Source organism: Microtus ochrogaster, chromosome 6 (assembly GCF_000317375.1).
Source record: "Microtus ochrogaster isolate Prairie Vole_2 chromosome 6, MicOch1.0, whole genome shotgun sequence".
In the NCBI taxonomy this organism is placed as follows: Eukaryota; Metazoa; Chordata; class Mammalia; order Rodentia; family Cricetidae; genus Microtus; species Microtus ochrogaster.
In genome coordinates, this window is record NC_022013.1 from 73838521 (window position 1) to 73865260 (window position 26740).

The following is a 26740-nucleotide window of genomic DNA, read 5'->3' on the forward strand; positions in this document are numbered from 1 at the left end:
AAAAAAAAAAAAAAAAAGAAATATCTTGAAAATATATTATAAATCAACGTGGGCATGTTTCCTAACATATATACATAGTCCATGAGCTCAATCATTGCCCCGCTCCTTCTCTTTCTCTTTCTAGGGATGACAAGGACTGGACTCTGGGCCTTCTACATGACAGGCAAGCTCTTTATCACTGAGTTACAACTCCAACCCTAAACATGACTCTTGATGTAACCCCTTGAATAATTTTACATTCATCCAGATAATGCCTTCCTTTCCTGCTCTCTCTAAGAAACAGTCATCTCTAAGGAGATAGCTGTGAAGGGTGCATTCCTTTCTGGTCCAGGGATGCTAAAACGAAGAAGTTCTGTCACCAGGCTTTTGCTTGGAATTTCTCTTGTCCTCCTGGTGATCCTGGTGATCTTTGTGAGAAAAAATTCAAAGGGAACACACAGAGCACAGTGTGTGGGAGAGCAGGGGAGTTTGTTACAGAGTAGAGTTAGCCCATTCTTAGGGGTGGACAGGGGCCAAAGGGGCCATTGTCCCAATCTACAGTTTTGACAAGTTTCATATTGTTTTTAAAGTCTCTAAAATGGGCAACTTTTTCTAAGTAACATTTTTTTATCCAAGTGATTGACAGGTCTGTTTGGACTGAGTCTTACGGGAGGAAAAGGAAATCAGAAAGCCTCAGCTAGATAATAATCATATAAGTTTTGTTCAGAATATAACTCAGTTTCCTGTCTCTTGACCCATAATCCAGTTCTATTGTTTTTTACGAGCTGGTATGGTGGTGGTTATTATTGTTGTTGTTGTTGTTGTTGTTGGTGGTGGTGGTGGTGGTGTGCGTGTTAGGTGGTCTCTTTCCATGACCCCCAAGCTTATTACCTAACTAGCTACCTAACATCACATACGACTTTGACCCACAACCTTCTTCTCTGTGCTTTATTGTCTCTCTCAACTGTTCACCTTTCACTTCAGTTGCTTGGATAAAATACCCCGAGACTAAGACTCCTAACAATAGTGGAGAGAGTGCCCGACCTGGCCATCAACTGTAATCAGATGGGTGACTACTCTAATTGTCATCAGAGATGCTCTGTCTTGTAACTGATGGAAGCAGATGCAGAGATCCACAGTCAAGCACTGGGCTGAACCCCAAGAGTCTTGCTGAAGAATGGGAGGAGGAATTGTACAATCCAGGGGGGTCATGACGGAGGAACCCACAGGGGCAGCTGACCTAGGCTTGTGAGAGCTCAAGGACTCTGGACCAACAGTTGGGGAGCCTCAATGGGACCAACCCAGGCCCTCTGCTTGTGTGTGACAGTTGTGTAGCTTGGCCCCTTAGTGGTGGGATCAGGACCTGTCCCTGGTGCTTAGCAGGCTTTTGCTGGATTACCTTGCCCAGCCTTGATGCAAGGGGAGGAACTTGGTCCTGCCTCAGCTTGGTGTGCCTTGCTTTGCTCAACCCATGGGAGGCCTGCCCCTTTCTGAATGGTGACAGAGGAGGAGTGGAAGGGACATGGGGGGCGGGGTCAGACGACTGGGAGGAGAAAAGGGAGGGGAAACTGCACTTGGTATGTAAAATAAATACAAAAAAACCATTATTTAAATAAAACTATAATCAAAAAAAGAAAAAAAAATACCCGAGACTAAGCAGCTCAGGGGCGAGAAAGCTTATTTTAGTCACAACACCAGGTTAGACTACCCCTGCTATGAAGTCACGGCTGTGGGAGCCTGAAGGAGCTGGGCACAGCACATCCACATGCAAGAGCTGAGAGAAGTGAATGCATACATGCTTAGTACTCAGCCAGCTTTCTCTCCTTTTACACAAGCCAACATGCCAAGCCCAAGGAATGATGTCACCCACATCAGGCTGGGTCTTCTAACCACATTAACCCAGTTATAAAGATGCCCCCATAGATATGTCCACAGGCCAACTTAATCTAGACAAACCCCTCGCTGATTTCACATTGTGTCAGGTGGATGGTCCAAGCCAACCATCACACCCAACACAGACCAGTCATAAAGAGTCTGAAGTGCCAGGCCCCTGCCACAAGTGGTCCTTCAGCCATTTATAGAAGTTCTGCTATATCTCCTTCCCAAAGGTCATGGGCTGCGTGAGTCACTCCACTGTAAAAGTCTGCCTTAAGTTATCCTGTCTGCCATCTACTCTCAAAGGCTGTAGATCACTCAGGTTCTCTTAATGTTCATGCGTGATTTTATCATAGTTTTTCAAAATTATATAAACTTAACCAAAATACATTATACATCCATTTATAATTTTTCATGCCCAGTATTTTAGAGTTGATGAGATCTGGATTATTTCGTGCTGTGTGAAGGAATATTCCTAATTATCTCCAGGAACTAAAGTATATTCAAATATGCACATGGCTCAGACTAAAAGCTGATTTGAAATCCTGATAATGAAAACAACAAAATGTCAGCAAAATGCTAAGTTCTGTAGGGGCAGTAAAACAGTAGACAACACTATAAGGAGCTTTACTGTTGCAAAACAAGCAGAAATGCCTAGATAGAACACTCGGCATTTGGAAAACCTGTGTTTCAGCTGATAACGCGCGCGTGGATTGAGAGCAGCGTTCTAAAGTGAGGAGCAGAGGCAGCTGGTGTTAACCGGCAAAGAGCGCTGGCCAGCATGTAGAGAAAACACGCCTTTGTTAGCATTTCCAAGTTCATTTCTGTCTCCATCCTAACTTTACACGGTAGCTTTATCAGCAGAGAATCATAGACAGCCTATGTCCCACAGATAAAGCATCTATTTTATACTTCAGGCATTTAGTTTTCTTGCATTATCAGAAACAAGTGCCTGGAAGGGAGGTCTTGGATTCTTAAGAGGCTAGCTAGCTGGTTTCTTCTTGAAATCACCAGCCTTTGAGATACCGACATTAGTTCCTCTGTTGTCACTAGGGTGGAGAAGTTGCAAGAGGATGGGAGGGGTCAGCCCTGGGAACACAGAGTGGTCTTCGTGCTGATTCCATTAGCGATTTAACAAAATCAGGGATGGAGCCAAGCTGGAGCAGCAGAAAGGGCTGTTGGTGCCACATTTTCAGAGAAAAGCTATGTAGCCAAGCAAAGGGGTGGCCTTTACAGTTCCCATAAGGCCCAGGAAAACAATTCACATTTCTTGGCTTCTTCTCTAAATCCCTTGAATTTTCTCACATTGGATGGTGGGGGGAAGAAACTGCCAATGACAAAATATGTTTAGACAGCCCATGCCTTTACTTCTTGCTTTGTCCATGTACAGTCATAAAAACACCAACAAGCCAGGAAAGATGGCCTCGGTGGGAAATCATATAAATTCTCCCGTTACTCAGACTTCCTCAAATTAAGTTCCAGTGTGTAGCTAAATACAAGTCAGTCAAAGGTGTTCAGTAGAGGGAAATCACAACCATCCAAAGCCGACGTTCAGTCCAGCTTGGGGTCGGTGCCTTTGTGGGCTGGGCCTCAAAGGTCTCCCCTTCCCCTCTCCACACTGGGCAAACAGAATTTGCCTACTCCTGCTCATCCGTGCAGGGAAGGCTGACGTGGACCTGCTTACTGGTGTGACTGGCTGCTGAAGCGAGTGTGCTTCATTTCCTGCAGGAATACCCTGCCTGGAGCCTCTCTGCAGGGCTGCCTCCAGGAGCTCTTGAGAGGCCAAGTGTTTTGGTATTATCAAGGGGGCTCATTATACCAAGGGAATCAGTTCCGACCGACTTTAATAGGACGGGGAGTCAAACTGCAGTGTCGCCCGCCCCATGACAAAGAGAATTGAAAGTACCCTGTATTTATTATGCTTTCTGTCTCTAATTATGCCTGTCTTTAATATTCTACTGTTAACGCCTTTAATGTTTTTTGTCTCTACATTTTTTTGGCATTTTTATGATTTGCAGTTCCATTCTAAATGGGCACATGTCATAATGTCATCTAATTTTATTGATAAAAACGCCCCTGTTTCCTGTGGCTTTTGGCCAAGGCATGCTATTACTTATCGTTCTATTTTTTCCTCTGATTATGTAGCCTGTGTAATGTAAAGTAAAAGATTGTTTCTCATTTGAAAAAGAGATTTAATGCTCTCTCGCTGTCACCTTGGGGAAGTGGATGGTGGGTCTAGAGTCAGGTTCTTGAGAGCTGAAGTACCTGACCCATTGGGAGGGCTCAGCAGATGCTGAATGAATGGAATGAACAATGGTTCTGGCTCTGTCTGCCTCTTCTCCCCCCCCCTCTGTGTGTGTGTGTGTGTGTGTGTGTGTGTGTGTGTGTGTGTGTGTGTGTGTGTGCAGGTCCACCTATGTGCATGTGGAAGCCAGAGGACAATCTTAAGTGTCATTCATTGCTCAAGTACTGTCCTTCCTTCCTTCCTTCCTTCCTTCCTTCCTTCCTTCCTTCCTTCCTTCCTCCGTCTCTCTTTCTCTCTTTCCCTCTCCCCCCCTTTCCTTCTCCCTCTCCCTCTCTGTCTTTCTTCTTTGAGACAAGATATCTCACTCATTTAGAATTCATCAAGGAAGCCAGGGTAGCTGACCAGTGAGCCCCAGGGATCCTCCAGTCTCTGCCTCCAGGGTGCTGGGACTACCCCCATGCCCAACATTTTTCATGAGGGTTCTGGAGATGACAGGCCAGGTCCCTCCGTACCCATGAAGGTATCTCTCTGGCCCTCTTCTTAATATCTAGGCCATAGGGTTTCACGCTACACCTGCTGGGCTGGTGGGAGACCTGTGGCAAGTGACTACATTATGGTACATAAAATCAAAGTCTAAGTGTCCTTACCTTTTTATTCCTTCTCGAGTCTACTCTTCATTTATCCTTTAAACTAGTCAACAAAGAACCTACTGTGTGGCAACTGCTGCATGGCAGTACAGATGCGTCCCCTTCTGCGCATGCGTCCCCTTCTGCGCATGCGTCCCCCTCTGCGCATGCATTCCCTTCTGCGCGTGTATTCCCTCCTGTCTGTATATGCGTCCTCTTTTTCCATTTCTTACCTGTTCTCTACACTTCCGTCTTTTTCCCTTTGTCAAGTCTGAAGGAGGGTCACCGAGTCAAGGAAGTCCTAGCTCCTTCATCTCCCAGCCATACCCAGGGTTTGTTTTGAGCAACCACGAATCCAGTCTGTCCATTTTCAGCAGTTAAGGTTATGCCTGGAACTCTCCAGCAAAGAATAAACTCCCCTTTTTGCTATTTTGTAAATAAAAGCCCCCTGTATAGGCCAAGGCTAAATTTTTCTCCGTGGCCCACGCTTGGAACCTTGGCTCTGAATAGACTCTAGTCCCATCTCTCCTGCTGTGTGCAGCGGTTAGAGGCAACAGAGAAAAAAACACTGATGAGGTCAGAGGGCGAGATGGGCTTACATCCCAACCCAAAGGATAGGGCAAAAAGCCATGCGATACAGGAGATGCTGGGCGCAACTTGTAAGATCTGACCTCTCTCCCTTGTTCGTGTTGCAAATTCATGAGACTCGGTTCCTACTTGGAGAAGATAACATCCTTACAGTGTGGGGAACGACAAGGCAGGGCGCGAATGCCCTCCTCAACACAGAACTTGGGCGGTTCCGGATACAGCGCTTGAGAAAAGGGCTCAACAGCCCGGGGCTTGATGAGGAAGTGTGTGCTTGCACTTCCTTTACAGAAGGAGAGGAAAGGAAGTCAGAGCTGTGAATCGTAGGATCTGATTGGCTCTGCTGAGGAGTGTGGATCTCATCGTGAAGGCCAACAGGATCTACTGGAAGACTCTAACCAGGACAGAGACACTTGACTTTACTTGGGGGAGGGGTAAAGACAAAAGTAGGCGCACAGTCGGGAGGTTGGTAGAGGAGTAGAAGGTGGCAGAGGTAGTTGCCTTCCTGAGGTCCGTATTGGGGGTGATATACATAGAGGTTTAGGAAGAGGATGGCAGGTGGGACCATGCTGCTAGGCTGGATGCAAGCAAAGAAGGAGCGGAAGGATCAACCATGGCACTGGGTCTCCTAGCTTTAACGACAGACACGAGTTATCTCTGTTGTCTTTGATCTGTAAGTGCAGGCTAGTGCCCCTAAAAGCTTCCTGATCGACATCCCTGAAGGCCAGTGCTGTCTTCCGTTGCATCACAGTGGACAGCAAGGCTGGCTGTGTAATCCCGTGCAGGTGTGCAGAAAGTTTGCAAAGGACCACAGAGGGTAGCAGGCACGCGCCAGGACCGTCGAGCAGTTTGAGCTGAGCTGAGCTTTGTTGGATTAAAGGTTAAGATCTATTTCCTAGGGCTGGGGTGATAGCCAGGAAAGTGCTTGCCATGCAAGCAGAAGGACCTGAAAGGAAAACCCCAGAATCCATGCAAGAAACAGCAGGATATGAAGATGCTGGTTTTTGATTCCAGCACCAGGGAGGCAGAGCTAGGTGGATCCCTGGGGCTCACTCAGCAGCCAGCTGAGCTGCCTTGGTAAGACTCAGGCTAGTGAAAAACTGCCTCTCCAGACAAGGCAGGCAGCAACTGGCTAATGCCACGTGAGGTTGTCCTTTTGGCTCCACACACACATGAACACATGGCCAAAAGTGGCCTTGCTGCACAGGAATATACATGTGTATACATACAGTTGCTTCTTAATGTTGTTTGTGAATAAGTTCAGTCATAATAGTTGTTCTGTGCTCGTGTGTGTGTGTGTGTGTGTGTGTGTGTGTGTGTGTGTGTGTGTGTGCTTCTATATGAGTGCTTGTAGACAATACTTCCTGCAGGTCTTCCTCACTGCTTCTGAGATGTGGTATTTGTGAAATGGATAACTAGGAACCGGACTATAGCGAATAACTCATTTTCTACACAAGCAAGCTAAACAGTGCCGGGGTAATGGTTTGTCTTGGTTGCCACAATCGAAGCTGAAATTGAACATTGCCAGTCTCCTGAGATCTTCTGTCAACATTTGTGTTAACCTGGGTGTGATTGTGCACGCCTGGAATTACAGCATTTGCGGGGCAGAGGCGGGAGAATCCGGGGTTCAAAACTAGCCTCAGCTCCATAATTTGTGGCCAACCTGGGCTATACGGAGCACTCTTGCCTCTCCGTTCTCAGAAGGAAAATAAAATAAAGTGGGTGTTTTAAATAACCTGCTCTGGGAAATGGAGCCAGCAAAGCCATAGTTAAACAGATATACTCACATTTAGAACTCGGAAATGCACCACACACTTCCTTTTCTAAAAAGAACCTCTGTAAGGAGTAAAATGTGAATGAAAGAAATGATTCATTTTATGGAGTAATTAAAACAGCAGCTCCCGTTTTCATCCATCATACTCATGAAATAAAAATATATTGAGGGAAAAGTTATATTTACCTGGAGATGAAATTTGAACATATGAGGCAGATAAAAGTTGGTTTTTCTAGAGGAAGAAACTGAAAATGAGCTGCAGATCATAATTCCAGCAGAAACTCATCATTATGGACCAGGAGTTGGGGTGAGATCATTGTGGAACGGGAGCCAGAGTGAGCGCAATCTCTACCCAATATTTTTTTTTTTGAGGCACAAATGTAGCCAGGAGTGACTCATTCAACAGGGTGCCTCAGAGGTGGAGGGCCCTGGATATAAATGGGCAAGGCTGCAGTACAGGAAAACAGTAACCTTGGATCTGCCCTCATCATCTCCCGGTGAGTTCAAAGAAATCCACTGGTCCGATACTGATTGTGCTGTGTGCCTTGGTGGGTCTGTGCTGCAGGGCTACTTCAGGTGACTCAGACGGCTATTGCATCTGCGTGTCTCTGCTCCCATACTGCCACTAACATAACTTGCCTTCTTGCAGACAGGTTAGCCAGAAGGAAGGTGGGTTGTGATGACTATGTGTGGGCTCTGCTCCCTGTGTCTTTCTAAGCTTGGGCAGGGGCAGCTAGAACTGGGGTCTTGGGATCTGCCAGATAAGGGAGGAGAAGGAGGGACCCGGTAAGCAAGGGATGGCTTTCCCTCGCTTTTTGTTTATTTACTGTGTGGGGATGTGAGCGTGGGATACCAGGAAGAGAATGAGATGTAGAGAAGTCTGGGTCCAGTTTTCTGGAAGTAAATGTGTAATTTGCAGATTGCTTTAAAGGGGAAAGTCAGACTATTCACCCATCAACTACTACTGAGTTTTTCCTTATTGCTGAAGATTCCAGACTTTGCATGGAAATGAAGTCCCTGCTTTCATGGAACTTACTTTCTGGTCGGTAGTGGCATCTAATAAAGCATTGGACAGACAAATGGACCCCGGTGGATGATGACAGCCAGGGTGAGGGCTGAGAGAGACCAGAGGCGACATTTGGATGTGGTGATAGGGAAACCTGTTTGCTATGATGTGTGCCCCAAAGGGAGGACTATGGGGACTTTAGTTCAGTGCATGGCTCCCAGGTAGCGACTGGCCAGGGGTAACTGGTGATCCCTGTCTTGGTAGTAATGGTCCACACCATGTGTCCTCTCTGTCCGTCTGTGATCTGTAAACAGGGGTTTTGGTTTAGGGCATATTTGTATTGGAATTCTTTATGTGCATATACAAAAGAGTTTATTTTCATTTGCAGTTTAATTCTGGAGCTAGCTAATAATGTTCCAAGGCAAATCAGAATAAGTTAAATGCTTCATAATATGAATATCTTACAGATCCCTGTCCCCCATCAATACAATTAAGTAAACATCCGTGCCCATTGATTTGTGTCAGGCAGCTTTCTGGGTAACAGGGAACAAAGACATAAACTAGCGTCTTGGCCTTCAGGGAGCTTGTGCTCTCTCCCCCTAATAACCTACGACTCTCCCTCTATTGGTTTTAATAGAACCATCAGGAGGGATTTATATGCTGACAGAGCCCTGAGAGTTTAGAAAAACAAGTTGCACTCAAGTGTTAACTTTGATGTTTGTTTAGTTTTATAAAATATGTAAGAGGCTTTTCCATTAGTGAATAAGACTTTCAAAAAGCTTTCAGAATCTCCTGTCATGAGTAGTTAAATATCGCGATGGAGAGTCGCAAAGGCTGACAGTTGGGAAGCTTAAGTACCGCATGCGGTTTGGATGCCTGGCCAAAGTGAAGCCCCCATTCCCATCCTATTTGAGGCCACACCGGTCCAGCTGATTCATTTTATCTGAAAAAACCCAGACTCCACGGGACTCCGAGTCCACTCAGAAGCTCTCTCGTATTCTTTGGCCACTCTAAGCAGCATAGCACCCCCTGGCATGCTGGGAGACGTTAGGAACAGACCTCAAAAGTGGGCATGTAATATGGCTGGGACCGAGTGCAACCTGGGCGATGGGTTTTATTCTGGAGACACAAGTAGGGGTTAATTAAGTACCCCAAGCAAAACACATCCAGGAATTACCTTTTAGAGACTTATAACTGTACAGTGTGATCAGATAAAACACTTGCTTACTGGTTTACCCTGAATTTCTCTCACATAGCCATGCTTGTGCCTTCTACCACCATCCTTTGCCCCTTCGTCTTCAGAAAGACTTCTCCTTTCTTTCCCTCCTAAGTTTCTCTGTTACATACATATATACACATATGTGCATATATTAGAAACACTCTTTATTACATATATACTTGAAACACATACACACACGTGCACTGACTCTGAAACAACTCGGTTTTTCTTCCCCCAGATGGATGGGGAAAGCCTCATGCACACAGAAACCATGTTCATCTTCATCTATCCAGCGCCGTATCTGTAGCAGGGAGGGGTGGGGCCATGACTATTTGCTGAATTCTCTAGTTTGGATAATGATGGAGGGTAATGAAGCTGCAGCAACAGGCTCTTGGGGTTCGGGGGAGCTTCCCTGGAGACAGGATGACGTGACATCCAAGCAACTCTTCTCTGCTCAGGGCATGGTGCACCTGATACGCTTTGTGGAGCCAAAGGAAACGGATGTGGAGTGAGTGTTCTCAGCAAGGTCTGTGACACAAATGTCGCGTTGTTTTAGATGCTAAAGGGACATTATGATGAGGCTAACAGGTCTTTTACAATGGTGGCTTTTTAAGAATTTTCCTTTCCTATTTATCTTTATAATTTGACAGGTACTGTTATTCCGCTTCTACAATAGGACCCATTGTTCCTAATTACAAAACCCTTGTGTTGTGGGAGTTTGCGGAGTTAACCCTGGTTAGTCTGCAGGACTTTTGAAGCATCCACTTGGATTCTGCTTCCTGCCCATGTTATCCTTTGGGCCATACCCTTTGATGACAACACAGGCAATGTCTGGAAGCTTAGGCCTGAAAATATGGAAAATACCCAATGACATTCCATTGTGAGTTCACATAATTTTACATTTGAGACAGGGTCTCTTGCAGCTCACTCTGACATTACAATCCATACATAGGTGAAGATGGTTTTAAATTCCTTACTCTCATGCTTCCATCTCCTGTGTGCTGTGATCACAGGCACACACTACCACACTATCAAACCCAGGTGCTAGGCAAGCTGTCTCTAAACAGAGTCACATGCCCAGTTCAAGGTCACCTAAGTTTAAGACCTGTTGATTCCTGAGTTTAACTTGAGAAGGTTTTAATGGGCTGTGGACCAAAAGGGTGAAAGACAGACTATTTTTCTTAAACGTAGATGTCAGAAAGTGTTCAGCAAGTAGTGACAGAGAACTTTCCAGCATCCCTTTTCTAATAGAAAGTAACTTTCAACAGCCTGCTTCAGGGGCTCCCAGAAATCTGTGGAACCTAGGTGAACATGAAGGGGATGTGAGCCATGGCTCAGCCAACGGACATAGGTGTGTGTGCACATACAATTGAAGGCATTGTATTGTTCTAATTTTAATGCTGCCAAAGCTTTGGGTTGAGTTTCTGTTTAATTAGTAGTGTCCTACAAACTCTGTTTTCACTTATTAGTTGTTCATTTTAATGGAGACAAAGCCATTTGATGAATCTCTCTTTTGGATTAGCTAACTAATTTAGTTCGTGCCTAGTTTTGTCCTGTGTGAAATTAACCACGCTCCAATTCTCAGATGAGAAATTCTATAAAAAATATGTATCAAAGCAGCTAGCTATACTTGGATTGGATGTGTATTTCCCACAGTTCTATCTAATGGCAGTTAACTCTGATGAACCCTTACTCATTCCTGTAGTGCGAATTCTAATGGGTCTTAATCATAAAGACCCGGAATGAGATATTAGGGGTGAAAGCTGAAAGATCAGAAAAGCAGAGCAGTCAGCCAGTACTTCTTACCTCAATGAAATGCTGAGACCTAACGGGACAAGATTGTGTCTCTGTGAATCCTCAGCCTTGAGCTCCTGTCTTCTCCCGCCTTATATTCCTCTCTTTGTCCAGCCCTATCTCAGATTACCTTTAAGCCCTGAACTTTAAGGTAACATGAACATTTTGTAGATATATGAAGATTTTGTTAGTTTCGTTTCTGTTGTTCCGATGAAATACCATGATGAAAAGCAACTTATAGAAGAAATATTTGATTTTGGTTTAGTATTCCAGAGGGCTTGAGTCCATAATGGCAGGAAAGGCATGGCCTGCAGGCAGGAGCAGAAGATGGCTGATCATGTACTTACTCGCAGGAAGCAGAGAGAGAGGATGAGTAGGATATGTGATGGCGCTATAAACTCTGAAAGCCCGCCTCCAGTGACGTACTTCCTCTAGCAAGGCTGTACCTTTTAAAGCTTCTGTAAATAGCTACCACGGGGGGGAGGGGGGGCACCAAGTGTTCAAAAACGTAAGCCCATGGGGGGCTTTTCTCATCTAAACCACCGCCAGGATCTTCTGCCCTTGATCTACATTATTTTTTCATCCAGTTTTACTGGAATAATTATTCATAGTAGATCCTCTTCCTCAGGATGTGGTAAATTACTGGTATTAGAGCAGAAGGCAGCCCCAGAAACAGCTGGTTCTGCTTTCCCAAATGCACAGATTCAGCTAAGAGAACAACCAAAGTGACGCTTGGCAGGACCTGAATCAAAGGCCGTTCTGGAAAGCTGTAACCACTATTTACCTAAACAGAGATCCAGGAGAAAGTGGGACACCCAATGATGTAGAGCCCACTGTACTTGATGAGGTTCTCAGACAGGCAGGCAGACAGACAGACACTTAGAAAGGTCCCACAACCAAGGGCTATCAAGATGGACAGCAATGCCAAAGAAGAAACCACCCGACATGGTAGCAAGAGGAGGCAGAGAGTTTGTAACAAGACCTGTGTTCATCAGCAGAATTGGAGCCTGAGCATGTAAAGTTACAGGAAGTGAGGCCTGGGTAGATGAGGTGGCTCAGCAAGAGTGTGCACTGCTCTTACGGAGGTCCAGAGTTTGATACCCAGCAGGGACACCAGGTGGTGCCCATATCCACCTGCAGCACCATCTCCAGTGGACTTGGTGTCCTCTTTTGGCTTCCACTGGTACCTGCGCCCGTGTGCATGTACACGCAAATACGAAAGCATAATTAAAGTAAACGTTTCTTCAAAACCAGAAGTGAATAATAAGGATCTGATTAGTATGAGAGATCATTCACAGAAGCACAGTGAGATGAAAGACACTTGCAGAACAACTTCACTACAGTGGTCACCCAGGACTAAATCCCAGTGATTTTTTTTTTTTTTAATTTCGTATCTCTTATTTAAGGAAACTAGAAAACAGAGAAGCTGGTGAGCAAAAAATGCAACAAGAAATAGTAATTATGCCCTTCTTTGTCTTTTCTTCATTTCTCATTGTTTTTAATTTTAATTTTTTTTATGATGTGAAGCATGATTAATAAAAACCCAGAGAGAGAAATTGGGGTTCAGGAAAGCAAACCAGCCAGCCACTGGCTCTTACCTCTACCTCAGTCTGAAATGGTGATCCTGCCTCCAAGAATCTCAGAATGACTCTGTGTCTGAGAGCTGTCTCTTCCTGTTTTATAATCCTCTCTAGTTCTGGGATTAAAGATGTGCACCACAGGAATTAAAGGTATGCACCATCCAGTTTCTATGGCAACTAGTGTGGCTACTGGGATTAAAGGTGCATGTCACCATTGCCTGGTCTGTAAGGCTGACCAGTGGGGCTGTTTTACTCTCTGATCTTGAGGCAAGCTTTATTTATTAAATTACAAGCGAAATGCCACTACAATGATGAGATTCTGCTTTTCCTAGCATTTGGTTTGCATTCCCATAAAAACAGATCCCAAGACAAAGATTCTAGGCCAAGTTTATATGAAGAGGTGGTGCCAGTAAAAGGGAAATTCAGCAGAGAAGCGGGAGGAGGTGTTCACAAGTCATCACTGGATAGTGGTACCCTACTGAGAGTGTCTGTATGGTCAGAGAGACCCCATTGAAGATGGAAGAAGATGGGACATTCCACAGTTCCTCTTCAGGCGCCCATTGGGTGTGACTGCAGGAAGGGATGGTTTCCCTGGAACACTTTTACTGCTCTAATGACAGACCTTCACGATAGACAGAGAATAAACCAAAGTTTCAGATGATGGCCACCTGGACTAGAGGGGGAAATGAGAGCCCCTGCTCTATCAAGAGAGTGTTTACATTCCCAGACTTAAGCTCTTAGGGCAAAATGGTAGGAACTGGGAACCCCCATCAAACCTTTGACTCAACTCCAATGCAGGGTCTAGGTGTGGAGCCTAAGAAAACCCCCAGAGTATTAAGTAGGATGGCAGTGGTCACCTTTAGTACTAGAGAGACGGATCAGAGGTTAAGTTAGTGTTTGGTATTAGAAAGGTATTTCCAAGAAAAGCAGGAAGCCGGGAGAGATGGCTGTCCTGATGTTTCTCTCACTGGAGACTCGCCGGTCCTTGTGTAGTCCAGTTTCCTAAACAAGGCAGTGTAGAGATCCACGCCTTCTCTCTGCGGGAGACAGAATATAAAATAATCTACAAAATGAGGCACACAGTGAATGTATTTGTTCAGAATAAGGAATAAAATCACAACAAAATTTTAATTTAACTAAGCTCACAAATATACTTAAAAAGTCAGAGAAACAAAATTTTAATTAGCTGTTTGAGAGGCTTCCTTAAAATAGTCCTTTTTTTTTTTTGCTACGTGCTCTTTGATTGCCTCTTCATACACCAGCCATGATTTTATAATCCCATTTTGTACGAAGAATAGAAAGATAATTTAGTCTTTCCTCTACTATGTTGATTAGATCTAAAAAAAACCTACTATCCCTAGTTTTAAAAGGCTTCTCTAGTTACACTTCTCGTGACTGGAGTATTAAATCCATTTTTGAAATTATTGTCAACATTTTCAGAAAACACTATCAAACTTCTTACATGGATGAGCTGTGAGATGAGATTGTTTTCTTTTATTTTCTTGAGATTTGCAGCTGACTTCCTTCCTTCCTTCTTTCTTCCTTTCTTTCTTTCTTCCTTTCTTTCCCATGTCCATGTGTGTTCAGAGTTCCATCTCCCAAGCTCAGCAGTGGATCTCTACTTCATTGCTGGGCCTGTGTTGTTCACGTTTGTGGAGAGGGGTTGAAGAGAGAGGAAGATTCCTTAAATTAATATTGGTCATTGGGAACCATAAACAATAATTTGTTCTACATAGAAGTGTGTATGATCCATGCAAACATAAACTTTTAAACAGAAATTAAACATATTAACAGTTCAACTTTCCTTTAGCCAAATTCCCAAAATGCTTCCCGTCACACCTAGGTCACCAAGCCAGAGGATATTTGGAGGAGAATTCAGAAATCAGTTGTTAAAGTGTGTTGCATTAGGAAATGCCATCAAGATAGGCAACCATATGTAGACTGTAGATGGAATTCTGTAGTGAGAAGACTTGAAGTTCAGAGATCCTTAGCCTAACGGTCAGCTTGCCTTTGCCTGCAGTTGTTTCTGGAAGCTGACACTCAGCTTTACCCATGGGATGTGCTGTCTGCAGGATCACCTTCAATCCTGGTGCATGTTGCCTGTGTAGTGCGTTGCCATTTATTCCCCATACCTCGCCTACTTCACTGTGGCAGGTGCTTCCTTATCCAGCACAGCTCTTCTAGATCAACTCTTCTAGGTTTGAGCGCTTCTGTCCTCCGAGAGCTCTGTCACCAGCTGCCCCTCATGCCCTTGTAAATGATAAGATCATGGTAGTTGGTGGACAAAACCAGACAAATGGCTTCAAAGCAAGACTTGGTTGCTGCACTTTATGTTATATGGAATAGTAGGATATTATCAATTAAACCCCATGATAAGATTCTCATTGCAAAATGATAATCCTACTACGGAAATAAAATATACAGAAATGGGGAAATTGGTCTACCATAGCCACTGACAGGGATTTTTATCATCAAAGGAACAACTTTACCTTGAACTGGTTAAAGAAAGTGTCTTCCTGTGGCCTGCTCGGGAAGTGCCATTTTCCTTATGTTTCTGAATTTTATTGACAAACCTTTTCAAGTGTGTGGAAGGTAGGAGATACATTTGCTGACTTACCTTTCCCCCCATTTATCTTTTTACCTTTTGCACTGGGGCAATCTAGATAGTTTAGGACGCTGTTCAGATAGAATATCCTAACATTCAAAAGTCTCATGGTAAGGACCAGAGGCTGCCTGCTCTGCCAGCCTCCGACATATGTAAATATCTTTTGAAGTTGAGATTTATCATGGACTCAATCCTCATCACTAAAAGATGAGCTTTTGTAGAAGTGGTTCGGGGGTTCGATCCTACAGTGAAGGGTTTCCGCACTGGCAAACTCCATCATGACTCTAAATTGAGAGACCTGCTTTTACTTGAAAAGAAGCCATTGTGATAATAAGAATTAATAGTTACACACACTAATGATTTGTATGGAGTTATTCTTGAGTTTATTGTTTAATAAAGAATATCCAGAAATATGTATGTGACAATGTCACTGATGTCACAGATGAAAAGACTATCTACATGTATTCATGGGACTCATTACCTGCTTTATGTACCCCGCTTCTCTTGGGACTCCACAAATCCACATGCATACAGACCCTGCTCAACTGGGCAGGAATGTATATTGTTACGAAGTATCTGTGGATGGCCTGGATTATGCAGCTAGTTCTCCAATGGATTCAGTATCAGATTTTCTTCTATGGCAAGAAGCTTAGAAAGTTTAGTTCAGGGGAGACGGTCCAGAGATTTCAGCCATGTTTTGCTGAGCAAGCAGATTTCTTCCATAAACACCTGGGCCTGCCTCACCGCAAAGAGAACCTTCTTAAACGCCCATCTACGCAGTGTTTTCCCATTACAGAAACGGTGAAATTTATCAGGTTCCTGCCCCCAAACAGATGTTTTCTTCTGTCAGAACACTGTAGAAAGAATCCAATTTGGCAATGCCAGAGAAACAAAGACTTGTGGGTAAAAGATGCACTCAGCTTGTTTAGACTCCGCCAAATCACACTTCAGTGTTCAGGGTGCTCCTTCCCGTGAGAGCCAAGTAGGTGAGCATTGCTGGCCATTCCCTCAGCAAAGACAGAAGCGTTTTGGGTATAAGAAGATTTTTTAAAATAATCTAAACTCTCAGTTCTTTAGGAAAAAATAATAGGAGAATCTGTTCTTGCCAGGGATTCCCAAGGAGTTGTAGCTTTTATTGTTTGGTTGGTTGGTTCTTGATTTTTTTTTTTTTTTGAAACCAAGTGTGAGATTCTACTGAGTCCTCCTCCTGGAAGCCTCTAAATGCACTCATGTTCTTTATATCATTTATGTCATTTATAGCATGGCAGCTCCACCCACCTTCCCCATATTACCTCCTCACCCCGCCCCCAGCCTCACCATGACCCTATATTTAGCTCTGATTGGTCATCTGTGCCCATAGCAAAGCTGTACCTTGACAGGGGAGGTGGGATGCGTGACTATTTTACCATATGGAGGAGAGATGCATTTGAGACTTTCTCACCTTTGGGAGGTAAGTATTTTGCTTTATATAGGAAACCAATCCATTGAGTAAGCACAGCTCTTTGATATCATCTTACAGAAAAAAATCATGATATCTTAGCACAGAATTAAAAAAAAATCAGTTCTCTCATTGGATAGCACTCACTTAGGGGAAGCAGATTTATTTTACTTATATATGTACATTTTTATATATCAGAAGTACAGGTCCTTATATTCATCTTTAGGTAAAATACAAACTTTAACAACAAAAATTTTAATCCGGAAGAATCTTTAATACCTGCTTTTGAAAGGGATCAAATAGTATTGAAGATATATCAGAAAATGACCCAACCGGAAAAAGATTCAGTGCTACTATACACGACATTAATTCTAATATTAGCGGAATATATGCTAAACATATTCCACACGTCAACTAGTCACTGCATTGAATAACAGGTAGTAGCAATGCTATTGGTGTCGGACAAGAAAACGGAGGCTTAAAGGGCTCCGTAACCTTTTCACGCCTCTCTGACATCAGACTTTAGACTCAGATGATCTGATTCCTGTGGCAAAAGTCTTAAACACTAATTTTAGTTGCTTACAAATGCATGCGTGTGAACATATCATTGTTGGTTACTGTGCCCTACACATATACAGGCCGGCCATGTTGCCTTCTATACAGGTAACCTTCCATGTCCATCAAACCTTACAACTTCATTCGGATTTATCCAGACAGCTTGACTTGCCTGCCTTAGCGTTTCCCTAGCGAGGGAAAGTCAAGCAGTCCTATAAACGAAAACTAAGTTTGGTAACCAATTAGTTTTAAGGTAGCCTCCATCACCCACCTTTCTGTTCTGTGAGAATTACTTTCTCTCTTCCCCCTCTTTCTGAAAAATGCCCCACAGGAATGTAAACTGCAGAACTTACCCCTGCCAACCTGCAGTGTGTGCTGGTCTGTGAGTATGGGGTGTGAATGGGCCACAGACCCTGTAAAGTGGGGGTGCTGGAGCATGTATTCAGGGCCAGTGTGCTCTCGTAGGGAGAAGAAAGGCCGACCGGGAAAGCTCCCAGTGCTTGTGCTGTGCTCGGTCTGCCTCTCTTCACCGCCCGAGCACACACGGCTTTCAGCCTGTTTCTTTCAGATCTAATAATACATGAGCAGTTATAATGGGAACTCTCTTCCCACAAAGCAGCCAGTTTATGCCATGTACAGATATCGAATGAAAGACAACACTGTGCCATGGCACCATGGGTTTGTATCTTATTTTCTTCTTTTTCTTGGGATGCCATTGCCATTGGGTGCAGATGTGGTGTGTGGTGTGATTTTTTTTTTCTTTTTTTCTTTTGCAGTTAAACATCACTCATTTTCTAAAGGGGGGAAAGAACAAGTCCTGACATTTTGGGGGAAAGATTTTTCTCTAAAAGAGGGAGAAGAAAAATGCAGGGAATAATGAATTCATCAAGTTGAAAATGCACAAGGCAGCGAAGCGCTCAGCCTTCAAAACATGGCAAATGGAAAGAGAGCTCCCATTACTGTTGAGATGCATGGACACAGGCCCGCTAATCGCTTGGTCATGCTTGGGAGACACTAAGTCATCACAGGGCCTGACATGGTGAGAACAGGGTGCAGAGGTTTGTTGTAAGAAAAAATTGTTTATTTAACATCCATAACCACCGGTCCTCCCTTCTTCAACCCTCATCCTCAGATAAACAAGTCTTGGTTGGAAAATGTGTGTGTGTGTGTGTGTGTGTGTGTGTGTGTGTGTGTGTGTGTGTGTAACTCTACATTCAACACAATAGAAAACCATAGATGAAGAAGGAATTGTTCAATAAGTAACATTTTGAATGGAGATGAATTTCTATTGCTAATGTTAATTCTTTGTCCCTCATTTGTGTATTGGTACAGTATTAAATATAAAACAGTGGACGGTAACATTGACTGAGGGATGGTTTATATGCTAGTGCTGTTCTGACTGTTTAGAGTTATTTGTCTATATTGCTTCCTTGGCTTCTTGGACAGTCCTCAGTGGATACTCTTGTTAGCCCCATTTCACGGAAGGGAAGCAGCCCATTGAGGTGACCTAAATCATAGAGTCAAACATGAAGCTGAGTGCAAAGCTACTGTGGTTGACCGCCTGCCCTTTGTTAGCCTGTGGCCTTTGAGAGATGCAATGGGGTCAGAGGACAGATGACCTGAAGAGCCGAGGGTAGCCTCTCCTGCAGCATGTGTTTCTCTGAGCACTTCGTGTTCAGTGTAGAGATAAAGCTGTGAACACAAAATTCCCTCTTGGTCTGTATTCTTGAGTAACAGAAAGATGCACTGGGTTCGGGGAGGGGCTTAAAGAAGCACCCCTTTCTCTGGAAATAGCTTTCATGAACATGGCCACCCAATCCCTGACTGACAGCTATCTTTGTACACCCTCTGTGTATAGCCAGTTCAGGGCACAGAAGGACAGCATTTAGCTGAGGCAGTGGACTGATTATAGTATGTTGTTTTTCTTTTCCAAATAAGTAAGAATGGCTATGACGGGATAAGAGAAGAAAATTAGCAAAGGGAAGGGACTGCCTGGGACATTCTAGAAACTATCAGAGACACAAACTATTGGCACATCAAATGGAAGATAGTTGAATGGCAATAAGAGAGGTAGCCATGTTTATTAACAAGCAGGGCTATGGTGGATGATATAACATATTCTGTGAGATGTCTGTGTTTATCTAGAGAAGTAGGGGGTACAATAAAGTAATTCAAACACTGTGAACGGATGGGCCATGGAGAGCTTCAGGAGACAGCACAGCCTTGTGGGGCGGGTGGGACAGAGCAGGAAGCAGTCCTCATTAGAAACTCGTGCACTGGTCTTGGATGAGGTTATGGAGGCATGGATGAATCAGTGCCTTTGAGGAGGTCTGAGTGGTAACAACATTCCAGCGATGGAACAGACAAGGAGAGGGGAGATGGGGCAACTAGAGAGTAGGGTTCTCCTTTAGAAGACCAGCAAAGATAGCATTAGTTATCAGGACCAGGAGTACAAAAATGGAAAGGGCTTGGAGCTGACAAATACGGTTTGTCAACTCTAGAATACCTGGGGATCTTCTGGGGTGCATTGGCTAGAACTGTATAGAAGCAGATGAATGCTCAGAATTCATAGTTCAGCAAAGGCCTGTGTTTGGTCAAGCCTCGACAGCAGGCTTGGGCACGTAGTTAGTGACTTTTGCTAACCGGAGTTCTCTCTCTGTGCTTGTTGTTTAGATAGATGTCATGTCTTAGTGCCCCACGCATTCACATCGGGGCTGGAGGGATTTAAGATCAGTGATGAGGTTATACAGAGTTTCATGAGAGAAGGCTTCACAGCTAGAAACAGAGGCTTTAGGGGCAGAACCAAGAAGGGGAGGGAAGGGAAGCTTTATATGGAAGAGACCTCATATTTGTTTAGCAAAGTGTTTGAAAAACTTGGTTGAGAGGTATTTAAATCAAATACTGCATTCAGGGTTATGGAGTTGTAAAGACTTTAGGAATTCTTTAAAAATGATAGTGGTTCAGTGAGACATTCATAGCACTTGGCGTCTCTCCATCCATGTAGCCAGCTCTACTCCAGAAAGGCTAACCCCCTTAAAGAGGATGTTGGAGATGAGAAGACCATGGAGGGAGGAGACCTTGGCTGTCTCCTCCTAGGTAAAATTGGCCCATGGCTTCCATAACAGAACACAAGGATGCATGATGGAAACACAAAGGAGACCTGGGCTTTAGGGCATGTGCACAGAGATGCCTCCTTTCTATTTCTGTTTCATCATTACGGAGTCTGGCCTCCAGGAGCTCAGCACACAGTGCTGGCTGCTGACCTCACCAGAACTAGGATTGTGGAGAGTTTGAAGCCTCACACTGGACCCTCATTTGTACAGTTGAACCCATGATACCCCAGAGGGTCTTTCTGATTCCAGAAGTTAGGGGTCAGTATATTTGGCCACATTGCGGGTTATTCCCTGGGTGAAAAGGAACAATCTGTATGGGTTTGAAGAGATGGCTCAGTTGTTAAGAGCACTGGCTGATCTTCCAGAGGACCCGAGTTAAATTCCCAGCGCTCACATGGTAGTTCACAAGTATTTGTAATTTCAGGGGATCAGCTATCCTATTCTGGACTCGGGCAACAGCCTGTGCATGCTGTGTAATTCACACATGCAGGCAAAACAATCATACACAGAAAATAAAAGCAAGTCAGTCTTCTTCGAAACCAGACAACCTGTGTTCGTCCCCAGCTTCTGGCGCCATCTGTACACTCTGGGACTGACAAGCTGGTTCTTCAAGGATGGATAGTAAATATGTCTAGTTTTGCTGTGCATACAACCCCTGTGGCAGATCTGCTCAGTTCTGCCCGCACCACACAAAAGCAGCCCTAGGCAGTGTGGGAGTGAGTGATGGTGCTTGTGTTCTAGTGCAGTTTCATGTTTAAAAGCAAGTCGATGTGTATAGGCTTGCAAGAACAATGAGTGAAAAAAAGAAGCCATGAATTAGAAGAAGAGCAGGGAGGGGTATATGGGACAATTTGGAGGGAAGAGAGGGAAAGGATAAATATTGCAATTAAATGATATGTCAAAAAATAAAAGGTTAAGTAGATGGGCTGGGGGGAAATTGGTCAGTGAAGTGCTTACTGGGGAGTATGGAACCTGAGCTCCATCCCTGAACTCACATCCCAAACTAGATGTGGTGTGGCTTGTTCTTGTAATCCCCATGCTGAAGAGGCAGAGACTGGCAGGTTCCTGGGCTCATTGGTCAGCAAGTCTGGCCTAATAGACAAACTCCAAGTCCCAGGAAGAGACCCTCTCTCAAAGACAAAACAAATTGGTCAGAGTCTGAGGGACACCTAGAGTGTTCTCAGCGGTACATCTGCAACAAAAACAAAAGGAGACAGAATGTGGGCTGAGGATACAGCTCAGTGCAGACCCTTTGACCAATCCTACCAAAACTCCGACCCTTAGCCCTGCAAATCAAACATTCAAAACAGGAGGAGGTGAAAGGGTGGGAGTCAAGCCTTGGATTAAGTAATGCCACCTCTCTGTCTCAGTTTCAACATTTATCCAATTTGTTAATTATTTCCACCCACTGGGCTATGGAGATTACATATTAAATGATGCCTAGAGGGAGTCGGGCGTCCAAACAACCATGTGCATGCACGCGCGCACACACATACATACACACACACTCATTCACACACATACATATACACATACAACTCACACATATATGCACATATACTCACACATACACACTAATACATTATACATATACACATTCATACATATACTCACACACCCTCATACACACATGCTCATACACATATATACATACACATGTACTCATATACACACAATATATACACATACATACTGACACATATACACATACTGATACACACAACAATACACACACACACACACATATATATATATACACACATACACACATACATACACACCCACACACTCACCACCACCAAAAGAAAAGGAGAAGGAGAGGGAGCCAGGCCAAGAGGTTGATATCGAATTGTTTTTTATCCCCCCTGATTGTTCACATAAATGGTCCTGTGCGAGTATCAACAGGAAGATGACTTCATGCTTGCCTGTGCTGCTGTGTCCTCTAGGGGCCTCATTATTGGACTAATTGAGATAAGAAAAGTAAAAAGCTCTAATGTCGCTTATTTTTCCCTCCAGCACTTGGTGTTGTCCAAGCTTGTGCTCTCTCTTTCCTTCTGTAAGCTGGAAGGAAGGAAGCAGGCTGACACACAAACAAAACCCACACCTCATTGCTGAAAGGGAAAGAGACTCATCTTACTGGCAGTTCAGTTCCTAAACAAGAAAATGCCACCACTGCTTCCCTGTCCTGTCTTTGCACAGCAGGGCCACAGTGGTGAGGTATTTAGGGCTAATGCTACCAAGGATGTCCAGCGTGTTGCTAGGTAAATGAGGTTTTACGTTCAGTCCTGGGGATACTTACAGAAGCTGATGGGGAGCATAGGGGAGGCGAGTTGTTACTTGGATGAGAGGGTCCCTCAAGTTTGTATCATTTTAGAGAAGCGCCGAGGTTGGTTTTCTCCATCTTGTTTTCTTTGGAGCCTAGAGTGGAGATGGAAAGAGCGTGGCCACTTCCATACACACAGAGAAGTGTTTTCTCTCCTGGTTGTGGGTTATTCTTACAGAACTTCAAGGGAATTATTGGTTAGGGTAACTGAGGCAATTGGTAGCTTTCAGATTGTTTTATTTTTTATTCCATTGCATTTATAGAGCATCTTGGTGGTGGTTTCATTAGATATGCCTTTTGCCAGGGAAATATCCTTGGGGATTCCTTATAGATTTTGAATGCAAGACAATACATACTTTTTGGTCCCTTTTGAATGCATGACAATACATACTTTTTGGTCCTTGGGGAACTGGGCATCTAGAAGGTGTTCAGATTTATCATGGAAGTCACTGTTTTTTGAAATGTTTGCTGTAGATTGATGCTGGACTGGAGAGATGATTCAATAGTTGAGAATAGTTATTGCACAGGCATGAAGTCCTGAGTTCAGATCCTCTAAATCAGTGTCCAGAGTTAGGTGTGGATATAGCAAGATGGTTCAGTGGGTACGGGTGCTTTCAATAAGCCTGACCACCTGAGTTTGATCCCGGGACACATGAGGTGGAAAGAGAGAACCAGTCCCTCACACTTGTCCTCTGGCCTTCACCCATAAATAAATGCTTTTGTTTTTCTTTTAATATTAGGTGTAGCTGTACACAGGCCTGTAATGCCAGCACCATAAGGGTGTGGAGCCAGGTTAAGTGAAAAAATCTTGTCTCAACGTAATAATAGTGGAAAGTAGAAGGGAAAGGCACTAAATGGCTTCATCTGACCTCTGTCTGCTTGTACCTACACATATACATGCACAGTTATACATGCATGTACATGACAATAAAGGGTAATTTCATGCTGACATTTTTGGAGAAAGAACAAGGCTGATATCTTTTTGAAAAAGAAATTATGAATTACTTTCCTTAAAATTGTACCTGTGAAGACTCCTATGGGGGTATGAAATGAAGCAGTTGATCACCAAACACCCTTGGCCTAAAGATTGGTCCTGCTCCCTCGGCTCATTGCCTGATTCTTAGCCTTCTTGATTAAGGATGGCTCTTTGTAATCAAATAGATTAGATTCTAGATCTATTTATCTCTAGCCTCTTCCCTTATGACTTAAAAGTAGAACAGCAGGATATATCAAGTTCTGAATTGGAGCAGATACATTCAGAATTCTATGCGTGCCTCTGTAATGAGCCCTGTGTATTTCCAAAATGCTTGAGAGCCATTTATCTCTGACTTCATAGAGACTAGGGCCAGAATAACAGAAAGGGCCTTCAGGATCATCTGCCAATTGGCAAGGCCCCTGCATCATGATAAAAGAATTTATGGCTCCAGTTACCTGGGCTCAACTCTTGCACCAGCTTCCAGTGTGCTCTGTTTTTCTTCCTTTGAAAATTAGCTTGACCAGCACTGCTTGGATCATCTTCCTTTTGGTCTTTTCTGCTCTAGAACTGCCCTTGATCTGGTGGTCAAGTGGTTGCATTAAGCATCAGCCTGGTTGATAAAGGGATCCGAGCTCATCTCTGGGTTCCCAGCTGATGTATGTGTTTATTAAAAAATGTCTGCCAGAAAAAAAAATGTCTGCCAGGACAGCTGCTTGGAGCACTCTACCCAAGATAATAGCATTGATTGGCTGGATTTTCTGAAGAATCAGTATGATATATATTATTGTATATATTATATAAAATTATGTATAATATGTTTTATTATATTAATAATGACATAAAGTGAGTTTGCTAACCAAAATAGCGACAATAGTTGAAGCATATATTGAATGAGAGTTACGTCCCCCTTGCAGTTCCTTTAAAAAATATTTATAGGTTCCTTTAAGCCTCCTAAGAAGATTCTGGGGAAAAAAATCGAGGGCTACCCCAGAAAATGCCCACTCTGCCTCTGCAGGGAGTTGGAGGAAAAGACTGAAGGAGAATGTGGGGAGAGAGGGCTGTGTAGTGCATTCAGGGAAAGTCATTGGAAATGCTAATTCTGTGCCCACGGACTAAAACTTTGAAGGACAGGTCCTTGTCATTGGACTCCTCAAGAAACAGCAGAGCAGAAATAAAAATAGATCATTGACCAAAAATAGCCCTTTCCAACTGAGAAGTTTTAAAGGGGCTGCAACCTTTTTTTTTTTTTCTGTTGATTTCTGTTTATTTCTCAGCCGGAGAACGTTGGAGGCTATGTGGGTGGTTTATAATCACAATCCTGGGGAATCTGCTGAAGTTGAGTGGAGATGTTTTCAGTTGTGCTCACGATCCTATTTTGGAAGAAAAGTACCCATGAGACTCAGGTCCATGTAATGGTACAGTTGGACATTTTAGAGATTCATGTCTGTTAGTCAGTTTCTAGTGAGAGGTTCATACAATTGGATGTTTCCGACTTCCGTTCGGCCATTTTAACTGTAATAGGATTATGGCCATCTAGTTTCACTCAGATTTTTTTGATGTGTCTGCTGTGTATGTGAGTATATACACCCATGCCTGGGAGTGGAGAGGTCAGGGGTTGAGTTGGGTGTTTTCTTCTATGATGATGATGATGATATAAATTTTAATTTCCTCTGAAAATTTCATATGTGAACACATTCTATTTAGATCATATATATCCCTCCGCTCAGCTTTTCTTGGCTGTCCTCCCACCTCCTAACTTCATGTCATATTTGGTTATTGTTATCTTCCATTATTTCTTCTTCCTCTTCTTCTCCTCTTTCTTTTCCTGTTCTTTTTTCTCTTATTTCTCTTTTTTATTATAGTTCACTGAGCCTAATTAGTGCTACCTCTCTGTCCTCTCTGTCCTCTATGTACATGGCTAGGGTACTATCCACTGGACCATGGACAACCTACATGGGCCTCACCTCTGAATAAACTTAACTCTCTCTGGATAACCATCAGCAGCTAGTAGGTCTTCAGCTATAACTGGGGCCTTGTGAGCCCCATCCATCTTCATGATGGATGATGATAGTTTAATCTTGGGCAACAAGATTCCCTGCTGTGAGTTCAAATACCTTATGGCTTTAGACAGCGTCTCGCACTGAATCTGGAATTCATTGACTAGCTATACTGACTGGCCAGTGAACTCTGGGGATCCTCCTTTCTCTTCCTTCCGAGCTGGTATTGCAGGTGCATGCAGCCACACCTGGCTGTTATTTTATTTAAGAGCTCTGGAGTTACAGCAGAGTTTGTGAGTGATTGGCAGTGATATAATGTCTGAGTAGGGATGATTCAGCAATGGACTATCAGATGGACATACCAGCACCTACAAATCAAGGCTGGCATAAGAGTGCAGGCTCATTTTGGGATTCTATCGTCCATCCTCTTATTCTTTAGTTAGTATACAGTCACTGACCCAGCTCTGCTCTGGGTACTGGGCACAGCTGAAGGCGAATTTAATTAATCCAGGCCAGTGGGTACAAGAAGACAATTTTAATATAAAAGCACACTCACACACCCGGAGTTCAGCGATCCACCGTAAACCGGAAACAGGAAGGGCTCCAGTCTGCGCGTCCCAATTAATTAGTAAAAACATTCGCCCGAGGCTGTCCCGCCCCAAAAGGCGGGGTCTCTCTACATCTCCCCCTTTTGTCTAAATAAGACAGAACTAAACTAACTACAACTATAAACAATAATAACAAATAATAAATATAACAAATAATATGGAGAACAAAAGTTTTGTCAGACACTCTATCACAAGAGAGAAATATCCAAAATGTGTCAAAAATGACAGAGACAACTGACTACCTGGGCAATCACCCAAATTCTCGTTCGCAATGTTGAGACAACCAACTTTGGCTAAGGCCTAACATAACTGACGTGCCGGAGGAGGCATGCAGGGGTCATTGGGACAGTGTCATGGCCGTGCCTTTTATTCTGACCGAGATGAAACCATTTGTAGGATCTGGGAAAGAGGAGTCGCATGGTTGTGGGTTTCTGAAGGATCA

General features: G+C 43.8%; 1 protein-coding gene across 6 annotated transcripts in view; it reads left to right on the forward strand.

Annotated features, from left to right (window-relative positions):
* Positions 1 to 26740, forward strand: part of Esrrg (estrogen related receptor gamma) — a 613611-nt gene that overhangs the window by 130345 nt on the left and 456526 nt on the right. The window contains exon 1 of one of the 6 annotated variants that reach the window (XM_026779826.1): positions 7567 to 7581. The exons of the other annotated variants lie outside the window; for them this stretch is intronic. The gene's annotated coding sequence lies outside the window, so the exon portion shown is untranslated. Of the gene's footprint in view, positions 1 to 7566; positions 7582 to 26740 lie in introns of those variants that run through there. 6 annotated transcript variants of the gene reach the window in all.